The sequence below is a fragment of the Anser brachyrhynchus genome (genome assembly GCF_964034855.1).
Source record: "Anser brachyrhynchus genome assembly, chromosome: 3".
Taxonomy (NCBI): Eukaryota; Metazoa; Chordata; class Aves; order Anseriformes; family Anatidae; genus Anser; species Anser brachyrhynchus.
In genome coordinates this window covers 5,487,465-5,505,033 of record NC_137696.1, presented here as the reverse complement: position 1 = coordinate 5,505,033, position 17,569 = coordinate 5,487,465, and the positions used below count along the sequence as shown (strand labels likewise).

The 17,569-nt window shown below is 44.7% G+C and overlaps 1 protein-coding gene across 6 annotated transcripts in view; it reads right to left on the bottom strand.

The window, feature by feature from the left end:
* PAK5 (p21 (RAC1) activated kinase 5) overlaps nucleotides 1-17,569 on the bottom strand; it is a 124,024-nt gene that overhangs the window by 56,350 nt on the left and 50,105 nt on the right. For all 6 annotated transcript variants that reach the window (XM_080585540.1, XM_080585542.1, XM_080585546.1 and 3 more), the window contains one exon: nucleotides 12,344-12,484. The gene's annotated coding sequence lies outside the window, so the exon portion shown is untranslated. The remainder of the gene's footprint in view (nucleotides 1-12,343; nucleotides 12,485-17,569) is intronic.

Here is a 17,569-nt window from a genome sequence, read left to right as displayed (position 1 = left end):
ACCGCGAGCAGACCAAGCCAGCCAGCGCTGCCCCACCTCGAGAGTCCTCTGCCCACACTGCAGACTAAGCTCTTCTGCATGTAGATAGTGTCGCTGATGAAAATTGAACCACTTGTGACCATAAAATTTTTCCAGCCTTACTTTTACCTATTTTGGTTCAAAAAAGCAAGGAAATACCATTTTCAAAGCACAACCACATGAATTTAGGCACAAAAAAGCTTAACGGTCAATGGGATTCAACTCACTTGTGTAAATCCCCTGGATTTTCAAGGTATGTGATATTTTTTTGAGATGGGACAGACTCCTAAGCCATTTAAACACTGAAAATACATGTTTTAATCATAGCAAAATAAATCCTGACTGACGTCTAGACCACACCGAATAAGCAGTAAAGTGCCATCCTTTCTAAAAACGCTCCTTCACTCTACAGCATTGCGCTCATTTCAACCTGAGGTCAAATTGGCCAATTTTTCAGAGTTATTGTGTCACTGCACAAAATAATAAGTATACATTTAAACAATTACAAGCTGTCCAGCACTTGTCATTGTCCATGTTTCTTTTAAACCCCACAATACCTTGTTTGTGGTTGAAAATTCGTCACACCACAGCCCAGCAGGGTGTCTCTTGATAGCTGGCCCATGAGACATATCTAATAGAAACGCACAATGGAACAAAATACAGGAAAAAATAATAACAAAAGGCAATGCATGCTTCTAGAAAAATAGTAAAAGCTGCTACGGAGTGGCCAAACCAGGATTTATGTCCTCTAGGGAACAATACTCATTCTTCTTATTGAAAGCTGCTCTTGTACGTGGGCTCATTTCCACACACTGACTGACATGTGCTTTCCTAATTTAGAAGTCGTGTGACTCCCAGTGGATTCTAATGCTCAGTAATTTTCAGCTGAGCAGCTTAAATGCACGTATTGTAGTCAGTCACTCCCTATTACCTTACACACATGCGCACACAGCAACGTGCAGACGGAGTTTCCTGCAGTGAATTGGTCTGCAGCAGCTCAGGGCACATTAAAAAGGGGAAAAAAATAAACAAAAACAAACGCCACCAACCCCTGGAGGTAACTCAAACCATTTCTAGCCCTAACAAATGAAAAGATTCCAGATTTCCAGAAGCAATTAGTTCTTTGGGTGCTCAGCCTGAGATAATTAATGGTATTCATTTTGCTGGAAATGTTGGACACCCACAGGGAGAGGGTATTAAATAAGGCACCCATTAAGTGAGACACCCCAAATCTCAAGCTACTTCTGAAACTTAAAAGCAGATGAAATATTTTCCTGAGGTTTTGTTATTATGACTATATTATTACATTTAATAATTTTAAAATATAATCTAATTATGAAGAATGTAGCTAACGATCCAGAAACAGCTACTCTCTTTTAATGTTTTGAATGAGGAAAAAAACATTCAGGAAAAGGAAACGCTGCCAAGAACCAATGCAATGATCTATCAGGAAAGCAGGGAGAGCAGGAAACCCTGCAGAAAATACCAAAACCAGAGTGGTGAAACAATATGACTTAATTCTGAACATCAGCGTTTCTATGGGCAGGGCGGACTGTACAGTAAGAACTGCAGGGAAAGGACTCAGAAAGTGGCTGGAAAATGCTCAGAAACTTGTTCTGATCAATCACGCCCCAGGTTACACCACCTCTGCCTTTTGGGCTACATCCTCAGTGGGCCAACCAGCAAAGCCTCAGCAAAATAAATGGATTGCCACCAACTTGCAACACACTGACTGGCACACTTAGGCATTCAAATAATCTTTTTTTTTTTTCCATGTAAAACTTTAATTTTAACCTTCTGAAACTGAGTTTCTTCCCCTACACTCGATGCTGGTCATAAAGCCAGCATCACAGATGCAACAAATGGGCTGCTGGGGGCCTGCAGCAGCACAGGTCGTTTTCCAGCAGACAGCCAGCGACAAGCATGAGTGGGACTCGAGGGGGACGTACACCTGTGGCAGCAGTTCTTCCCATTCACGTTTTCATTTGTAATACAGATTGCTTTGCAACAAATGATAAACAGAAATGAATGCTACCTCATGCATTATTAACGGAGAGTCTGATAATAAGAATGTACTTTAGGATGAAACCCATCTGACCTGCAAGTGTTTGCCAATAAGTGGAACAAACTCTGATTACTTGATCTGTCAAAATGTCTTTACAATGCAAATAAACGTGTCTGCCAATTATCATACCCAGAGCAAGTGTCTGGAAGAATAAAATCATGCTTCTTGTTATTACTGTGTTTCCTACCTTCGTAATAAGTTTTGTTCTATATCACTCTAACATGAAGGAAAAATATTTCCATGATCCACAATAAACTGCAAATGCACAGATTCTGCTTTAACTTTTTATTTCTTACATTATTTTCTTTTTTCTCACTGCATAGTGTGGAAAAACTAGTAGAAAGTCAACTCTTATCCTGTTATCTACTGGATTGCTGTCGTGCAATACTCAGTTTCTGAATTAAAAATGAGAATTGATCTCTTCAAGGGTTTGCTAGAGCTTACTGTTTATCATCTCTTTCAGAAAGTTTATTCTAACATCGAATGTTTATACAGCGGTGGATCACCCACCACAATCAACAACTGCATTTGAACAATTCCTCAACACTGAGTGTTTCAGAGCTGAGGGACCTTGCCGTGTAGACTTTGTGTTCTCTTATCTCTGAACATCAATTAGGAAATGATGGGTTTCACCCATTCTCAATTCAACTGGAAGATAAAAGGGTTCAGGGAGGAACGGAAACCCTTTATGCTGTATCTGTGAAACCGATGTGGAAGTTCCGAGACCAGCCCCATAAAAGCAAACAAAAACCATAATATAAAACTTAGATACAACTGAAAAAAAAAATTAAATACTTATCTCTGGGTAAGCAATGCAAATCCAGAAACATGAACGCTAGTGTGAGTTTTTTATTGTTTTCCAGCTTTTAAAAGAGTAAAATAGAAATGATTTCTGACTGCATGTAGCTTTTGAACAACTGGGGAGGCTGCTACATCCTGGTCACCACTGCCACCTCCTACCCAGGGAAACTGTGGTGGTGGCTGCCAGGCCCTGAGCCTTCTTTTTATATCGCTGGAAAACACAAATTTAGTGTATTTACATCTGGGATTAGATTCTTCTTAAAGTCTAAGCAGCAAAAATACACCCCCAATTAAGGGGGTGGAAAAAAAAAAAAAGGAAATCCCTGCATGCTGACTGTGGTTGTGCTCACCGCTGTTTCCAGGGGCAGGGAGGCTCGTTAGCTCATTCATTCCCAACTTCATTACGGAACAACTCCTACAAAGCTGCTGATACAACTGGGAAATCACAGGACAAGCAGGGAAAGTGGCTGCAAAAAGCCGCATTAAGGAAACACGTGCAGTTACCTGGGAGGTGGGGGCCGGGGTTAACGTGCAGTGACAAAAGGGACTGCAAAGTTTTCTGGCTGAGATAAGAAATAAGTGTGCAGAAGGAGTTCAGATCCAAACGGCAATAATATTTTTACTGGAACAGACTTACTGTTCAGGGTCAAGTGAAATATTTTGTCTTACCAAGACTTTTATTTCATTTTCACTGTTTTCCTTTTGTTCTTAAATGAAGAGAAACATCAAACTCAAACACTAATTAAAAAAAAAAAAAGAAAAATCAAAAAATGTCAGCCTAGTTTTTTCCTCAAGTTTTTGAGCATATGATTCAATAAATTGCCTGATTATTTTTTATTTTATCTTATCTGAAAATTGTCTGTGCTCTACTTGGGCATCAGAGAAGATGACTTACTGTGTGCTTCATGGGGCAATATAAAGGTTTTAGAAAGATGATTTCAAGATGGTCATGATACTCAAATTATTCAAGCTGTTGTAAATGAGTAACAATAAAATCTTTACACTACACACCTGTTAAGTCGCTGCACCCGACGCATACTACTGAAAACCTATTTTATTCTTTTTACCACGTTTTAAAACTCCTTCCTGCAGCAATTTGTCATAACTATCCTCCCAGAAATCCAAATGATTAAATTATCACATCCACTGAAAAGTGCTAAGTAGATGCCTCCAAAGAACTGGTAACAATTTTTTCCACCCCAAACCTGCCGTGCTTTAGGGAACAGGATTACACAGACTGTGAAAGAAAATAAGCCAAGAGTCTCCCGTGTCCATTAACATCAAGTACATCTTCAGTTCCTCTGGGTTGCAAATACTGTGCCCTGTGAACCCATGTCTTAATCAACAGGGTCAAAATAGGGAATGGACTTCAGAGAGCTGCTCCTTAAAGATGAGTATGACGTGGGATGTGTACGAGGAAAACAATTCAGACCCCTCGGTCAGTGTACACGGAGGCAGTTCAATTATCAATAGTTACATTGTTCACAAACCAAAGCTGAATTTGTGAGGAACTGAAAGCTTTATTTTGTATCAGGGAAAAACCAGGATTTTCCCTGTGCAACCAACACAGGCTGCAACCCGCGATGACATTTCATGGATCTTCACCACAGCAGGAGGCCCTGCCTTGAGCTAGGCCGCTGCTGGCGCAGGCCACTAGCGGGTGGCCACACGATCTTGTTCGGATTATTACCTAACTGTGGAAAGAAGAGGCTGTCCTTTCATGAGATGCTTTCCACCTGTTTGCTGTACCTGATTGCCAAGTTCATTTTCCATCTCTGTGACCGAGGACCCCTAGAATCCCTAAAAATATGCAGTAATGCGACAATTACACCATCTGCCAAGTGCTGGCAAACTGAACGACAAAACTGGTGCAAGAGCAGCCATTTCTTCTGCTACAACAAACTCCTAAGGTACTATATAAACTACTGCAAAATATTACAGCATACCTTATACTCTATTCAGCTGGCTTCCTGAGAGAAAAGCTGAAGAAGAATCAACTCCCAAGGCCTTTTTCACTGCTTAGAAAAAGCTTCAAGCTCCACAACTAGTAAATTAACAGTACATCAGTGAATACACTCGGAAGTTACAAATGATCAATACAATTTCCATTTCCTGAAGGAACCGAAAACCTTCGGTCTGCTCCCATAAAGCCAAGGCTACAGAAGGATGTGGGATTATCTGCGAGGGGAAGGACTGCAAATGGGTTTTGTGAAGATCAGGCTCTGCACATCACTTTTGCACATAAAGTTATGGCACGCGGAAAGCCTTCATAGACGTTAAGCTCCAAAACCATCATTATCAGCCCTCTTAAAAATCAGCGTGGATATTCTCGTGTTACTTTAAACCTGAGCACAACACTCAGAAAGGACACAACAGCTCCTGCCAAACCGGTGAGCGCACTGCCAGCTGCAGGAACACATCCACGCGCTTTGCTGGCTGACAGCCTCTGAGCAATGTCTGTGGCCAAAACTTAAGATACGTATTTCTGTGTGTCAGAATATTACAGAAAATAAGAAGACTGAAGGCTGCTTACATACATGCATTTACACACACAAACACAAAAAGCTCACAAGACCCAAGCACCTGCTCCCAGTTAGGTTTAACTGGGAGGAAGTTGTTTCTCCGCTTGTTACAGCAGACCAGGAGAGGGGCAGAGTACTGCACAGCAGCAGCCGCTGTCGGTACTGGCACTGAGAGCCCTAAGGAGAGCTGAGAGGGACCTTCAGAGCTTTGCTCCTTCTCCATGGCAGGCTTATTCCCAGCAGCTGCATGTTTGCCTGGTATCACAAAGCAGACCTCTCCCTATGGAAGAGGTCGAGGCATGTCTCTGCCACACTCCTAAAACATTATTAAAAACAACAAAGCCCGACAACAAACTGGAGCCTGCACTGGGGAAGGCAGCCCCTCTCTGTGCCCCTGGGTGGCCAAGGACCTTTCCTGGTGGCACCACCACGCACCACAGACACAGCACAGCCCAGCCGCTGGCTCTGCTACGTGTCTGTTGCTCTGAGCTTGTCAGCTTCCATCCACGTACAACATCACAGTACAAGGGGGCCTGACACAGCCTTCACTCGCTCTCAGTGCGCCCACCCTGACTTGTGTAATCACCGGCAGCACTCAGCCTTGAGTTCAATGCTACTGACAGCACCTTTTTCTAAATTATTCCCAGCTTCTTCAGGATAAATGCAGGAAGAAGCCGTGGACGGCTTTTAAAATGATTATGTAAAACACAGTGGGCTGTACAATACCTCTTCCAGTAGCTCCCCCGTAGTACTCTGAAGGTTCATTACCTTCAGAGTACAGGTAATGAATCTGTTATTATAACCACTATTTCTCCTTATTATGTATAGGCTGGATGGTTTAAATGGAAATAAGATAATCTCATCTCCCCGTGTTCCTTACTTGTGGCATGTCCTTGAAAGTAACCAATGCTCAGGACGCCAAAAGCTGAAGGCTCAGCTCGCCCACGTATGAGATGTGATATGAATAAATCAGTGCAAAGTCCATGTGAGCTTCTCCTCTCTTGCTTGTGGGGGCTCAGCTCAGGCTGCAAAAGCTGTATCTGCAGTGGAGCTGCCAAGCAGACCTACACTACCCTTGGTGCCATTTAAAAATCAGTTGATTCAGTATATTGATTCTTTTTTTTTTTTTTCAAATGCCAAATATGCAGCAAAGTATTTTATGGAGAAATGAAAAAAAAAAAGTGTATTTATGATGGATGTTACCCGATGAGAGCAGAGCTGGGTACCTGCTGCTGTGCGTTTTGTACCTCCCTGAAAGTCATCTTCGCATCCCATTATCTGTGCCCCAGTGCAGAACTGTCTCGTTGCAGCCTTTTGCTTCCTGGCTCATCACCTGGGTCGCAATTCAATCACTGGTGGCTTCAACAGGAGAGGGCCCTGACCCTAGAAAGAGCCACCTTCTTCTCTATTTCCCTCCACTGATAGCAGGATGTGAAAAATAACCCTAAATGGTGACAGCAATGCAAAGGCAGGGGTGAGAGGGCAGGTGGTTGACTTTGTTTCAGAAAGCTTATTTCCCCTTCTTTGTAACACAAGCTAGAAGAGATTTGCACAAAACCCAAAGTGACTACTCTTTTTAAAGAATAAAGGCTAAATGAAAAGAAGAAAGATTAAGATAGTGATACACTGCTTTCTGTAACACTGCAGCTTTGCACCCAACCCTTTAAACAGAAGCTTTCCGCGTTGTTTTTCAGTGATAACGATGTGCAACTGAACATTAATCATCCGTTTGCCAACCAACTTGCCCAACGCCTTTCTCCTTGCATTGGATCTGTTCTGGAGCCAGCTCCACCGCGCTATCACACCGTGCTTCAGCAGATGCTGAGTCCTCACTCACATTGAGATTCGTTGGAGAAGTGAGCTGGAAATAAACAGTGGTAAAAACAGCCCCAGCCATTCAGCACACCAGTCCCTGCTTCCCTCCCATTTGTTGCTGCTCTCTCCCACATCTCAATGGAAACGAAAGCCTCAGCGACTTAAACCCTGTTCCTTCATCAAGATCTTGTGAAGCCGGTGTGTTGCAAAGAAGCACAAAGGCAGGGCTGCACATTATCTGCTCTGAATCCAGCAGAGCTCATGTTCATCAGAAAGGGAAGAGAATGATGGAAATTTCTGACTTGGAAATCTCAGAGCCAATATTAGTAAATAAAGTCTGATTTAATTACCAACATGTGCATTTTTTTCTGCTTTCTAGCACTGAAGGAGTACACTCCCATGGGGATGGATCAATGCCACTAACATGCAAAGCCACAACTCACCTTTAAGCCTAATAATAGATAGCTTTCTAATTCAGAGGAAAAGGCAAGTTACAGGCAGAGCAGAACAGCAATAATCTGAAAGCGAGCATCTGAAATGCTCCACTGAACTCTGCTCCAGGAAACAAAGAGATTTTTTTCTCCTTTTTCCCCCAATGACAGCTTTCCAGTGCTGCTGACATCCATCACATGTGCAGAGGCAAATGCTTCCACACTTGGTAATAATCAGAGCAAGGAAGTTACAGATGGGGGGAGGAGGAACTAGGCTTTTTATTTTTATTTTTTTCTCTTGGCTAAAGGCATACTTAAAATCTGAAGAGTGTGTAAGGAGAACTTTGTAGCATCTTCCTGCTCCATTTTCACTTTCTGGGCTGAGCTAGGCATCCCTGCAGCTCTTCCACACTGCCCGTTTTCCAGGGCTCTCAGTTTTGCAGTGCCTCTGCTCCCTGAGCCCACGTTGCACTGGGGCTGGTTCCCAAAGGGCCACTTCCATCAGCTTCTACCTATCTTCCCTGCACTGCTCCTCGCCTACCTATTTCTGCAAAACAACCTTCCATACGCTCTCCAAACTTCATCTCAAACCCACCTACACCTCCAACTCTGTCCCTATGCTCCCCGTCACCTCCGCTTACCAACAGCTAAGTTACCCCCCTCCACACTTTTGACCCCTGATGTTTGCTGCAAAATAACAAAAGTTCACGGAACTGACCCCAGGAGAACAGCTTTTCACGGTAACATAGAAAGGATTTTACTAGATGTCACCATACGCTTAAAGGAATAAATATAGAACAAAGCAATACAGATCCAAAGAGGCACTAAAGGGGATGGGTAGGAAACGTACACAAATTATGTTATGAGAACACAGAATAAAAACAAATACAAGTGTAAAAGAAACCACTAGATGCCTAAAATCAGGACTAAATATTAATAAAATTATTAACCTGTCAGGTTTCAGGACAGGTGCTGTACCTTTTCTACCTAGGGAATCAGCTTTCTGAAGTCTAAGACATTGAGGCTTTATCAATCAGTGTACTTTGATGGGATCTCATCTGTAAAATGATCAATTAAATTGCAGAAATAAAGGGGGGGGGGGGCTAATTCAAGCTTCTCCAGGGAAGAGTTTTTGTTTTTGTTTTTGTTTTTGTTTTGTTTTGTTTTTTGAAAGATGTCAGTACAGCCTTCCACTCCAGCTAATCCCTTCTGTTTAAAAAAGTCTTCAACAAGAGAAAAATAATGATGGGGCAGCACAGATAAAATTTTCCTATGGATGCAATAAAGAAAAAACTTGCAGGTCAGCTTGCTTTCAGCTGGGAGAAACAGACAAAAATTGCAATCAGTCTGCAATTCATATGGATGAATCACATGGCAATGATTCAGACGGAATTATTGACTGAATTAGCCTAACGAAAAACCCTGCTCGGAGGAAGGCAGCAGTCCTTGACTTGTTTTTGGCAGAAGGCAAAATATAAACTTACAAGTCTGGTTTGCCAAGGGTCTCTGTGGTCAGAGCAGAAGGTAGAGTCTCAGCGAAACTATTTCCATTGTTTTGCTCCAAAAGCCAGTAGCTTCCCATTTCCTCCTTCACAGCCCCATTTTGTCCACGCACCTTCACGCTGTTAACGCCCAGTTGTGACTTGAACACTGCCTTTAAGCTTCTGAGTCACCAATGGTCACTTAGGTCAGTACATTTGTTTCTTCTGCTCTTCTGAATATTTATGGGTTTCAGTGTTTTTCCTCTTCTTTTGGTCCCACTGTAGCTCCTTTCTGAGCTTCCTATTGCAAGACAACAAATGCCAGGCAAACCACACACTGTGCTGCCCATCTGCTTCCCGCTGACGCCTTTCCTCTTCGCCCCGTGCTTCAGCTGCCCACTGCTTTATGTGATCTCCGTGGCAAGGTTTTCTCATTATTAAGCCCACCTATCCTGCTGAACCAGAAAATAGGAAGAGCAGCACCATCCACTAGCAGAGCCATCGATACATAGCTTTCTCCAGTGCTAATCAGCACCAAGCTTTTTCACCCCGACACACAGCACTGGAGAAAACTGCAGGAAAGCTCCAGTGTGTAAGTGCAGGTGGGGAACTGCCACGGCGCTGTGACACCACGCAACCAGCAGAGTCACCTTTATTTGCTGTGACGTCAAGTACATTGAAGGATGCTCCCAGTATTTAACAAAAAGCCCTGATGTAAGAGCCTGCAGCAAGAATGCAAGGAAGAGAAAATACCTGTAGGGAAACCACGAACAGATTCTCAGGGAGCGATGAGGGCAGAGCGATAGGCACAAATGCAGAAATTGTGCTGGGTTTGCAGGAAGAAAAGACAACAGGAGCAGCACAGAGGTACCGACATGAGTGGAGGTGGAGGCTGAGGGGACAGGTGTGTAACAGAAAATTGGGTAAGGGAGGATAGGCCAGAAGAGAAGGCACTAAATTGATCAAGTAGCTTTGACTCGATCCAGTACTGAAGGGAAAAGCCAAGGGAGCAGCTCCTACCAGGCAAGGAGGAGGATTTGTCCAGCCCCATTTTACAGGGGATGAAGCGAAAGTAACGGAATTAACTCCACATCACGTGGTGGCTGCTGCGGGTCCGCTTTGCTGGGTCTGCTCTGAATATTTCTCCCAGCACCCTGATCGCTCAGAATTGAATTTATTAGAGACAGGCAAAGCCTCAGCAGCTCCCTTCCCCCAGCGGGAGGGCTTCATAAATCCATAAAACCCCTTCAAGCTTAGCGTTTTCTCCCATCTCTCTCTCGTTGCTGGAAGTAAGGCTTGCTGAGATCGGTGAGGCCCCATCTCCATCCGTGACCCCAGGATGCCAGAAGCCACCCACACCACATGGGTGATCCGGGTCTCTCTGCAAAAACGAGCCTGCAATTGGCTTCTAAGAAACCCATTGACAGAAGAGAAGCCAAAGGGGGCTCACTTTCTGCCAGGGTTTGGTGAAGAACTTCCACCCGTTTGGAGTGCCTGTGCTCTGTCCCGTGCTTTTCCTTTCTTTGAAGGAAAAATCTGCTTTCACAGCTGCCTCCATGGAAACAGCAACTGCGCGGTGTTGGCAATGCTCCAGACTCGACGTGCTTGGTTCAAATATGGGAATCTGCATTTCTTAACCATGGAGCACTGAAAACTCAAGCTGGGATTGGAGAGCCTGGCCTGGTGTCTTTGGGTTTGTTTGTCACCACCAGCAAAGACCCCGTGGCTCAACTCTTACCCCTGCAACACCTGTGCAAGCTGACTGTTGATGAATGGGCCACTTTGGGCCTCAGATACGCTTGAGAAAGTGGAGGGACTAGACAAAACTTTTAATTTGCACACTTCATTAACTTGGGCAGTATCAATGCAGTTCCTGGACTATCAAAGTGGTTAATGGAGGTGAAACCAAGTGCTCAGTTTCTTTCCTGAAATGAGCTTCGAGATCAAACATTCAGTAAATTTAAATGAAATTAAAGAAATTTTCTCCAGTTTTCATTCTGAAGAGGATAAAAACACTTTTGCCATTACTCTGCTTCAGCTGTTTTGTGTGACTAACCCATTATTTCCCCAGCTGAACTGCAGGTACACTTCCCCTCCAGGGAAGCTGGGTGACAGCAGACCCAAAGGCTCAGTTCTGAGAGGTATCTTCCTTTCATGGCAGTGATGCTAATTCACATTACACCGTACTGAGTCCACTCAGATTTAAGAGAGACAATAAAAAACTATTTTAACAAGACAACCACTATATCCTAATGTTAGAGAACTGTTCTGCTCATGGGTGCCCTGAAATTTTTTATTTTATGTGAAATATGGGATCAAACTTGCTTCACACACCCTGTTGGATTTGGTCCCAGTACCCTGCTGCATCCTCTAGGAAGATCACAGCCAGTGGGAAAATGCAGCAACACTTACACCGCTCCTGAGCTCAACTTCCAAAAGAGGGTGAGTGACTCCTTAGGCCCCCTGAAACATCCTTTAATCTGTGGCTTTCAGACTATTGAAGAGGATGCAGGGCAGCTGCACAAAGTGAGCACAGGTAGAGAAGCAGGGATTTGCCCTCTGGCTTGGGAAAATTGGTCAAGTGTAATGAAGTGCATAGCTTTCCTACAATCATTTGTTCAGCTCCATAAATTGCAGGGCATAAATCAGGCTGTCAGGGAGAGCAGCTGTGCAGGGATCTCCGCAGGAGCAGAAAAGACACTGCGACCACCTACAGCATCACAGCGCCCTGCTGGGAGCTGCGCCAGGTGCCGGACCTAACGCTCCTCTGGTTTTTACATCGCTTTCCTGCCACTGATTTAAAAGGAGTCGCCCAGTTGTAATGCTGTAAGTATCAGCAGAATGAGGCTCGGTGGCAGCTTGTGGTGAATATTAGGAAAACGTAAAAGTGAACCCTCTCTAATTGTCCTTCACTCAACAGTGCCTATTTAAATTACTGTTATTATGGCAAAGATTTTGAAATTGCTGCCAGAAACACAACCAGGGATTGCAGATGCTGCAGCTTTCCACCAGTAAATGTTTTACTTGCTGACAAATACTTCCCTTCTGAAAACAGAAACACCACCTACGGTGGTATGCAGCCGGCAGCCAGGGGCTGCTCTGGATTTGCAGGAGCGTGTGCTGCGAGCAAGGACAGAGCTGGCAAGCAAGGAGAAATACACGACGAACGCCCCGGGGAGTTCACAGAGGACAGGCTGAGCTAGGACCCACCTTGAGGCTGAGCCGACCGGGAGGTCTCATCCCACGGCGCTGAGAATCACAGGACCAGTGTGTTGGAGCTCACGGCGACTGCGGGCTGAAGAAACGTCTCCTGCGAGGGCAACCACTCAGCCCAGCTGGAAAGCACTCGTCCTGTTGGGAACAATTAAAAACAGTTACGGAAATGAAGTCAGAAGAGACCAACAGAAAGATCAGCCATGTGTCTAATGAAAACTGAAATAGAGGTTTTCTGTTTCTTCTTTTTTTTTTTCAAATGGTTATAGCATATTTGTCAAAATACAGTCGGAGGATCTGAAGGTACTTATGGACTTTGGCTGCTTCCCTAGAAATTAAGGTGTTATTTGTGAAATCACCAAGGAAGGGGAAAGGGTGATGACTGCACCCATGGCAAGAGGCTGCATGGCTTAGCTGCGATGGGAGAAGCAGGTCCAGATCTCTTCAAGGTCTTACTCAAAGCAGGGATTTAACAGAGGATCTCCAGAAGGAGTCTCCTTACCGGGACTACCAAGGTACTGGTGTCTCTGTCTCCTCCAAACACCGAAAAGTTCAGAGACTGAGGCTGGGACCGGGTCCGCCACCTGTCAGCAGCACAACTCAAGCCTTTCTTCCCACCTCTGCCAAGAAAGAGGTCCGTCCCTTGCAGCATTGCTGCTCAGGATCCCAGGAGCAGCAAAGCATGCTTCACACCAGCCAAAGCCAACAGAAGGGGCAGGTGTCTCTGGCAGGACCAAACCCTATGGGCCCTACACTGTTGGCCAAGCCGAGCTTTAAGACTCGGCCTCCAGCACCAAACCGCTGCTGTGTGCTGGGAGCCCTGCAGGATGAGGCCCCGCTGCTCCCACCTCAGCCCCCCAGCAGCTGCCAGCAGAGTTACACAGATGATTCCATCACTGAGCAGCAACAACCCCCTCAACGAGCAGTGGTATTTCTACACACAGGGAAAAACTCTAAACACTTGGTAAAAACACCACCTGTGCAGCCAGGGAAAAGATCTCAAGTTGACATGAGGCTCTGCAAGTCACTGCTCAAATAACTGCAAAATCTGGCCTAGAATACCTTTTATTTGGTTGCAAGATAGCATCCCAGGATTTTTTTTTAATACTTATATAAACGAGACCTCTTGCAGCACCGCCCCCCACTCCAACACGGAATTATGCTGAACCAGCTCTTCCGAGGGGCTCTGTCTGAACACAGTTTCATTGATACACACGAGCCGAGCTCAGCGCTGTTATTGCCAACTCTGCTCAGGTAACGCCACCAGGCGAGAGCTGCACCTGCTGCACACACGATGCAGTCCCTGCCCTGGGGGCACTGACAAAGCAGAGTGGGGGAAAAAAAGAGCAGGGCCAACGGCGTTTGATGGCACGGTGAGGTGACTTGTCCCAGTCACCCTCGGAGCCAGGATTTGACTTCAGAGCTTTGAGTCCACCTCTTCTCGTATGAGCGTTGCTCTGTGAAGTCACCGATTCAGAGGTACAGAGCAGGCTGAGGGGATTTACACCCTGATCCTACACATATGTGTGCATACACAGAACTTTATTCCTGCTGTCCAGTCTTACAAGGGTTGATGGGACTTACCCTACACTTAAAGTAAGGCAGCTATCAAAGCTCACGGGACCAAGGTCTGACTTTCTCCAAGGCAAGAAGTGGCTTAATTCACCAAGAGCTTTCATAGGAAGGTAACTTTTCTGGGAGGCAGCTCTTTGCCATAGGTTCTGACTATTTAAAATAATTTCAGAACGTCACTGCCACAGTCACTTTAACAAGCACCAATCAAATTAATATTAAAAATGACTTAGTGCATAATTCATGTCCTCTAGAAACCATCTCTTACTCAACAGGCAAGCCAACCAGCCATGCATTTTACATCACCTTCTCATTTTTTTTTAGAAGCGATGTGTTACTTCAGGAAGATTTCCACGTATTTGTGTTCCACTTCTAACCTGGACAATGCACAGCTCTCTGCCAGGGTCCCCATGCCAATATAAGTCCAGGAAGATCATCTGGGATGGGAAGCAGCAGATTGCCAGCTTGCACAGGAGGGAGTTAGGCCAGGTTTATAACCAGGTGGAAGCAGATCAAGGCAGGATCTCTGTAACGTATGTATGAGTATAAAATGCTCTACTTAATTTTTGTATGAGTCTCCTTTGGATGCTTTAGCGCAGGAATTCATGGCAGCAATGTTTGGAAAGCAGTCAATTTTATGCAAGTATTAGGGAAAGTACTTGGGAAATATCTTCCCCAATAAACATCAGAACTGGTACTGGAGACACAGCTGGGAAAGCTTGTGGCACCTGCAGCTGCAGAGAAACCTGCCTCAAAGCACCCTAGAAATGCACAGCCCCACAGCGCTCAGCTCCTTCCCCGGGTAACCTGTATTTTCCAGCACCGGGAGGACGGGCAGTGTGAGAGCCCCACCAGAGCCATCTTCAAAACCTTCCTTCAGCCCCCTCGTACCCGAGCTGAGGACCCTGATCCCCCAGAGGCCTGTAGCTGTATTCACAGGTTCATTTTTCCTTTCATCAAGGCAGAGCAATAGTCCCATGTTCCACCCAGTAAAGGTGGACGTTTGCTTCAAGTACTTAAATCACATCACTGAAGAGTTGCAGTATCTCATCAGGACCATGTGCCACGCAGGAAGGTACAGGAATTAAATAAAACCCATGAAAATCTGGGTATCATACCGCTGAATTCTTTAAAAATAAATCCAGGACTGTGGTATGTTTTACACGTAATTAAATGTCTGAGTTGATGTTTATTAACAGTCAGCTCTGAGGCCCCTGGATAAAATAAGATGGACTGTAAATTAAAAACATTGGTTTAGACAGCCTGTACTACCTAGTCTGAAAGTCACGCCACACTCAGGGAAAAGGTCCCACACACTTGGTGTGAGATGATTTGAGTGAGATAACAAGCAGACCCCTAGAATTCATAACTGGGAAGGCTGTTTTTCAAGAGCAGAAATACATAAATAAAACCCTATTTGCAGGCTTTTATCACGGCAAAGCACTGCCCGCTGGTTAGAATAAGGTAGGGCTGCCCATGCGCTCAGCCGCGTGTCCAACTCAGGAGGTGTCAGAGCAGACAGAATACCTGCAGCGATCCTCCCGTGACACCTCCACCACGTCAAACCCCGCCGTCAGGCCTTAATAACCTTCATTTCATGAAAGCAATGAGACATCCCTCTCTTCTTTGGTTTTAAAAGGTTAGCCGATGCTCTAAATGTAGGTTATGTCAGGAAGGGAATACCATAATACTTTCTCAAGTGGTTTGAGGAATGGAGACCCACAGTGGCTTAATTAAGGTTAAATAATCAAGTTCAACTTCGCATAATTAAAATTAACAACCGTCAGAATTAATAGGCCAAAAATAATAAACTGCATGAGAAGAATTAGAATGCCAGTCCAGAAAGTCCTACAGGCAGGAACTCAGTTATTCAAGTACCAAAGTCTGGCACTCACGCTAGCAGGAAAATGGACTCTTGGAAGACTCATGTCCAGAAGCACAAGGCACCAGGAAAACAGCAGGAAAATGATGGCAGTAGAAATTCAAGCTTCAAAGATTTTCCAAGCAGAAAAACATCCAGCTTCAGAAGTCTTTGTGTTGTAGTTGTTTACATTAGTTTCATGAAGATTGAAGAGTAAAGGCTGAAAATAAGATTGATGCAGCAAGGAGGAAAATATTTAGGAATCAAAGGATACAATACAGAGTTCACATGTGGGGAAAAAAAAAAGATAAAGACTTCGCTGGAGGATCTTTTCAGAGGCCTTCATCCTAAGTGGTATTTGGACAAGTCATGCAACACATCCCTGATGACTATTGCACAGACAGGTCATCACAGACAAATCAATCAAAATACATTGGAGAACTGCACAGAGGCAACAGCAACTCATACCTCAAAGATCCCAAAAGGTACAAGAGCCTGAAAAAGAGGAGAATGTTAAGAAGAGTTGAGGCATCTGATAGTTTTGCTCGCTGCCTTTTTGATGATGTTATATGCCTTTTCTTTTAGGATATTTTAATTCTTCTTGAGAAAACAGTGGTTTTAATTGCTAGAAAACACTGCGTGTGCAGTGGGCTCAGAGCTGTGTCCTAGAAATTAGGAACAAAAACTTTTAGCTCTACCTATATAAACACTAATTGGCATTCTTTTCGGCTGTATCTTGAAAGTTACTATGACCAAGAGACGACCTGTTATTGTCACAAAGCCCTGCAGAGAAGCAGCTACGTGTCTTGTGCAAAAAGCAATCCAAATCTGCTGGTTTAGTTCGCGAGATATTCTGTAAGTAGATCTGTTTAACCACCAGTGGAAGGTGATTGCCTTCGTGTAACCATGCAGATGATGCCAAGATGAACAGTCTTATTGATCAAGGTATTTCAAGAGTTAGCACGTGCAAGGCAGAAATGCAACCACTTGGCTTCAGGGCAGCGAGACCATTTCTGATTGCGTGAGCAGGAAAACAGTGCCAGAATCTGCCAAACCAGTGGTGCTGGGGCTGCTAATGGCATCCAAACGTTCACAGCGGATCTTACCTCCAGTGCCTCAGGAGGTACGTGATCAGATATCCTCAAATATACCGATCCCTCTGCATTTCCCTTAAACAAGTTTGTATCAGGGTGCACCCTTCACCTGCCATCCTCCCCACCCACCCGCACTGGTCCTGATGCACAGGCACAGAAGCGTCCCAAGCGTTCCCCAGCATAATTCACTGAGCTCAAAGAATAATCACAGGTAAGCAGAATTTTTCAAAAACTATGCCACTGGCCACGCTGGCTAAGACTGTGCATGTGCTTGGCAGGCATGGAATAACTGCTTGCCATCCTCTGCCTGTATCCCAAATCCAAGCTGCAAAACTCAGCTGGGCATCTCAGATGGCTCTTTGAGGTCTGAGTGCTGAAGTCAGAAGCAGTTGTTTTTTCCTTCCCCTTTAACACGATGACAAACCCCCTCAATTTAACCAGAGGAGAGCCTGCACCAGGCACCCAGAGACATCACCGCTTAATCCCTTTTTCCTTCTCATCCATGCGCATCTGGGGCAACTGCACTGAAGTCAATAGGCTCGCAACAGCTGCTGTGACTGACCGCACCCCTAAAGTCTCCCATTTCTTCCTCATTAATGGGAAATAGCCAAACGAGAGCTGCTTCTTGCTGCTGCCGTGATGGGGAGGTGCATCGCCTCCTCTAAACAAGAGGGAAAGCTTCTGCAGATACAATTC